The 6,000-nt window shown below is 38.2% G+C and overlaps 1 protein-coding gene across 2 annotated transcripts in view; it reads right to left on the bottom strand.

The window, feature by feature from the left end:
* The window catches only part of ZNF830 (zinc finger protein 830), a 40,794-nt gene that overhangs the window by 22,633 nt on the left and 12,161 nt on the right, over positions 1 to 6,000 (bottom strand). The window lies entirely within an intron of this gene.

The raw sequence follows: 6,000 nt of genomic DNA, 5'->3' as shown, positions 1-6,000 counted from the left end.
TTTTGTCATCGTCCGTTGACAACTTCTTGAAAAGCCATGCCCTATCCCTATTTCGTTTTTATATCCCGATATCGTTTTTGGCCCTATTTCTCAATTGTGAAGAATCACTGAGGCTTGTAGCATGGTATTGTGTACACTGTGGTCCTAAATGAGGAGAAAGCTTAGAAATTGAACCCAGTTTTAATAAGATAAACAATCTTAATGTTATATAATGCCCAAGTGTTTGTGCTTTAAGAAAATGTATACTTTGCTATGGGTCCAATGGATATAGTTGCTTACAAAGCATGTTCACTTCCACGATTGGGTCAAAAATGTTAGGAAGTACGTAACAAATTCCATTTACCAAGCTGCTACAAAATTACTGGTAGCTATAAGCTTGATTTTATAACCATAGAATTAGTTTACCAAGATGGCCCTATGATATAAAAATCAATACCAAAGGCCAGTTTGTCTTCAGTATACAGAACATCAAAGGTCGTTAGGAAGTACATACGTTTTTAGGAAATCTGCACTTTTAATCCTAACGTGTTAGTTTGGTTCATCATAGCATGTATTTCTATGGTTAAGTTTTTGTGCATATATATTTATGACCTGAATGAACACTGATCAATTTGATCAATTGGTTAATTTCATATGACCTTGACCTCTTTCATATGACTTTCATTTTTTGGTCCCCCGTGTCCCAAATGTGTACATAATACCTTGCTACAAGCGCTTACATAATTTTTTTTTAAAAGCCCCATGGGTGACTGACGGTTATTTCCTCAACAGGCGGGGTGAAAAAGAGGGATTAGGGGGAAGGGGCCAAGGCCCCCTTCCTGAAATGCTACGGTTAAGGGGAGCACAACTTAAGTTAACGGCATAGTCCTTATGTTTCAAAAAGACTGGTCTGCATCTGGTTGTCGGTTTCTAAAAATATATTTTTGAATAAATTACCTGAATTTGAGGCGAAACCCCCCTTTCATCCTCTTTATAGGGGGCGCATTCAGATGGGGAGCACAACCCCATGAGACCTTGCTGTCCTAATATATTGTACCAAATTTAGTCCATCTCGATCAGGTAGTTTGAAAGAAGATGATTTTTTAGTCAAATGCCAACAGATGGACATACGTACAGATGGACACCGGGAGCCACTCCATAAACTTATTTCGGAGAACTTAAAAATGATCGGATCCGGATCCGTGCCTTCACCAAAATCAAATCAACTTGTCCTTGTCACACACACCCAACCTGTCCACTGAGTTTCATCTGAATCCGTCCATAAATTTTGAGATACAATTTTAGGTATCGTTTTTCACACTATCGCTCAATTGCAAAGAATTGTAAAGAATTGCTTCAAAAATTATCCTATCCGGATCCAGATCCGGATCTTCACCGAAATCTAATCAATTTGTCCTCACACACCCAGCCTCTCCACCAAATTTCTTCCAAATCTGTCCATTACATTTTGAGATATACTGCTCACAAATAAAACACAGACAGACAGACAAACAAACAGGGGTAACAACATAACCTCCGTCCACCTTCAGTGGCACAGGTAATAAGGAGAACAAAATAAACTAGAACTGCCACTTTATAACTGCTGGCAGTGATGACCGGGTACCCAGTCCGTCCGCCTTTGATACAACATGGGACTTTCTGCAGATGACAGTCGCAAAGTTTCGCATTCATCGGGAAAGTGGTTCCAGAAAAAACATTATTTAAGAGTGATACAAACAGAGGCCTGCTTCGATATGGCGTGGGACTGAAGAGCTACGAACCGGGCAGCACAAAGTGTTCAATTTCATTATGACTGGCTACCAGATTTAAATAATTAAATACTTCTGGCTGCCAAACCCTGTGACCGATCAGGTTGAAATTTTAAAATTTTGTTTCACATGTCGCCTCAATTATAAATGTGAAGTTTCGCATATATAGATGGAGCGGTTCCAGAGTAAACATTAATTAATATTTATCCTTCAATCCAAGATGGCGGTCAAACCGTGTGACTTATGATGTCGTAATTTTTACCACGTGTGCAAACACGATGATTAGATGGATGATAATTGCAAATTTTCGCTTCGACAGGTTTGGCAGTTCCAGAGAAAACATTATTTAATATTATTCTTAAATCCAACATGGCTGCCAAACCCTGGGCCCGATCCCATTGAAAATTCAAACCTTCATTCCACATGAATGTTCCATCACATCGCTGATGATTCACATTTATTGATACAGTATTTCCAGAGTAAACATTAATTAATATTTTTCCTTCAATCCACTATGGCTGCCAAACGTTGCGTCGTACCTCAAAAGGGGGTGAGAACTTTTTATTCGTCATGGAGAGGCGGTCATAGTGGTGGAGTTTCACCTGGATCTGTTCAGCCGTTTCAGAGAAAAACACGTTTAAAGATATTATTTTTCAATCCAAGATGGCTGACGAACCATGTGACCTATGACATCACAAATTTACATCCTGCTTCCAACTGGGTATTGGAATAGGTTTGTGAAGTTTCGTGTTAATCGGTAAAGGTCCGTTTTTCTATCCAAGATGGCCGCCAAACTATGTGACGTGTGACGTCATAATTTTTACCACGCGTGCATACACCATGGTAGATGATAATTGCAAATTTTCGATTCGTTAGGTCAAGCGTTTCCAGAGAAAACATTATTTAATATTTTTCTTAAATCAAAGATGGCGGCCAAACCATGTGACTTATCAATTCGAAATTAACAAACTTATATCACCTTCCTGTCCCGAATATAGTTCTGAAATCTCCCCTTCATCGGTCTAGCGCTTCTGGAGAAGAAGATGTTTGAAGGTTTTAGGGTTTTTTCAAGATGGCCGCCAAACCATGTGACCGATCAAGAAGAAATTAACAAACTTGAGAAAGGACCTCATGAGGAATATACCTGTGAAGTTTCCTCTTAATCTGTCTTGCTGTTCTGGAGAAGAAGAATAAAAAAAAAAACACTTCAAAACAAGATGGCTGCCGAATTACATCGCCGATGACGTCACAAAAAACAAAATTCGACAGGAATTTATGAGTAGATGACTCACAAGAAATTTCAAATTTTTCCCGTACAGCGTTCTACTTGACGAATTTTCACCGGTATATCGCTTCACCTATGACGTCACGAAAAATCACACGTGTTCCCCATGGGGAGCTTGGTAAAATGTATCAAGTGAATTTTTTTTTCATTCCACGGTTTCAGAGATACAGAGGTCCAAAATTTATCGCTTTTTTCAAGATGGCACCCGCACCACGTGACCAATGACGTCATAATTATAACGCGATTGTGCTATCAAAAAAGATACATACTATGGTGAAAATTTTGTGTCGATCGGACTTAGTCTCCCAGAGAAAATGATTTTTAAAGTGAAAAAGTCCCCAAATCGCGGCGGAAAAAGAATAAATAATAAACCAATGTCACCCGCAGGGTGACCCGTATCTTGCCAAAAGGTGACCACGTGTGACTTCTTTAAGGTTGCACTGAGGTGAACAGAGCTGCTATCCACCAGGAGCGACTCCTTAAGGAATATCTGCCTACGAGAGATTCCGATGAGAATCGTTCTACAGAGTAACCATGAAAAATATGCTTTTGCCTCATGTCACCAAATGACGTCATAATGTCTCAAGCTCGACATATCTCGAAAGCACTCATCGAGGTGTTCAATTTGAGGTACTACACGATATGGTTCCTAAAACTTGAAAATTTGACCTTGGGGTCAAATATGTTTGACCTTCGGTGCTGACCATGAAGGTCAAGGCCAATTGCCACCAAAAATTAATCAGCTGAGCGCCAGACCATGAACTATATTCCCATGAAGTTTGAAGACGATCCGATCAAAATTACTCAAAAAATAAGGGTTTCGTCGACTCCTCTGATTTGCGACAAAGTGACCTTGACCTTCAAAATTTTATGCGCTGAAAGGGACCTCTATAGGCCTCTGATATGCGAAGTTACAAAAATTTCCAATGATAACTGTGCTCTGCAGAGTGATTTATACGTGATTACAGACCAAAAAAAAAACATAAAAACATATGAAGGTCAAGGCCAATCGCCACCAAAAATTAATCAGCTGAGCGCCAGACCATGAACTATATTCCCATGAAGTTTGAAGACGATCCGATCAAAATTACTCAAAAAATAAGGGTTTCGTCGACTCCCCTGATTTGTGACAAAGTGTCCTTGACCTTTGACCTTGACCTTCAAAATTTTGTGCACTGAAAGGGACCTCTATAGGCCTCTGATATGCGAAGTTACAAAAATTTCTGATGATAACTGTGCTCTGCAGAATTTTTTATACGTGATTACAGACAAAAAAAAAAAAAAAAAAAAAAAAAAACATACAAGCTGACTAACATATCTTGCAAAAACTTCGTTTTGGCAAGATAAAAATAATAATAATAATAAATAAACAGAAGAAAAACAATAGGTTATCCAGCCCATTTGACTGGATACCCTAATGAGTGGACGATATGAAAATAAAGTTGAATTAAAACTGGTAAACCAGTAATCCCGGGCTTCAAGGCGTGCCTCCATTTTAACAAATTTCAACACTATCACCCTGTCACATGATATGGGTTTTCCGAGTTAGAAAGTTAGTTCAAGTCTGCAATGGGGCCCAGCTACGGGGTCCCTCATGTTATCTCAATGAAGGATTGAAAAGCCCATAGCAATACATGATAGAGAAAGAAACTTCACGTTGGACAAATCGAGGCTGGACAAATTTTCAAGTCCCCAAAAAAGTCCAATAACTCCACATTTGCATATTAATGTAAATGGCGAACTTGTAGAACGTTAAAATATCTTCCAGAATTTGTGGTCACTTTTTGTCTATCTTCTTTGGTTTTCATTTTACGACATGTCAAAAATGGGTGATTTTCAAATTTGGGGGGCTCTGGGGCCTCACTGGGGTAAAATACAGACATATTGTAAACATATTTGGAGTCCGCTCTTCAAGGCCTATCAGAATCTGTCATTAAATTTTTTCAACTCTCATTTGCATATTTGGCATATTTAATGAGGCGAATCGGCATCATTTTAATCATATAAATTATGCAACGATTTCGACGAAATTAACAAGTTAACATTACAATGGAACCTCGCAAATGTGTGCAAAAGTTTGAGGCTGTCGTGTTACCCCTTCTGGAGAAGAAGATGTTTTTAGGTTTTGGAGAAAATCCAATATGGCCGCCATACCACGTGACCTACGTCATCAAAATTTTCAAAGTATAAACTTCAGGTGGAGAGTTATTAAATGCATAAGTTTCATTGAATTTCATCCAAGCGTTGCTTTTATTTTATGACATTTCAAAAATGGGTCATTTTCAACTTTGGGGGGCGCTGGGGGCTCACTGGGGGCAAATACAGACATAGTATAAATATATTGGGAGTCCCCTGTTTATGTGCTATCTAAATTTGTCATTAAATTTTTTCAACTCTCATTTGCATATTTGGCATATTTAATGAGGCGAATCGGCATCATTTTAAATCATATGAATTATGTAACGATTTCGACCAATTTAATAAGTTAACATTACCATGGAACTTAGCAAATGTGTGCAAAAGATTGAGGCTGTCAGATTATCCCTTCTGGAGAAGATGTTTTTAGGTTTTGGAGAAAATCCAATATGGCCGCCATACCACGTGACCTACGTCATCAAAATTTTCAAAATATAAACTTCAGGTGGAGAATTATTAAATGGATAAGTTTCATTGAATTTCATCCAAGCGTTGTTTTCATTTTATGACATTTCAAAAATTGGTCATTTTCAACTTTGGGGGGCTCTGGGGGCTCACTGGGGTCAAATACAGACATCGTATAAATATATTGGGAGTCCCCTATTTATGTGCTATCTAAATCTGTCATTAAATTTTTTCAACTCTCATTTGCATATTTTGCATATTTAATGAGGCGAATCTGCATCATTTTAAATCATATAAATTAAATAACGACTTCAACCAAATTAACAACTTTACATTCCCATGCAACTTAGCAAATGTGTGCAAAAG

Source organism: Eptatretus burgeri, chromosome 3 (assembly GCF_056783735.1).
Source record: "Eptatretus burgeri isolate ZD-2024b chromosome 3, Ebu_testis_v1, whole genome shotgun sequence".
NCBI classification, from domain to species: Eukaryota; Metazoa; Chordata; class Myxini; order Myxiniformes; family Myxinidae; genus Eptatretus; species Eptatretus burgeri.
The sequence above is the reverse complement of the archived record's forward strand: the minus strand, read 5'-3'. Positions and strand labels throughout refer to the sequence as shown.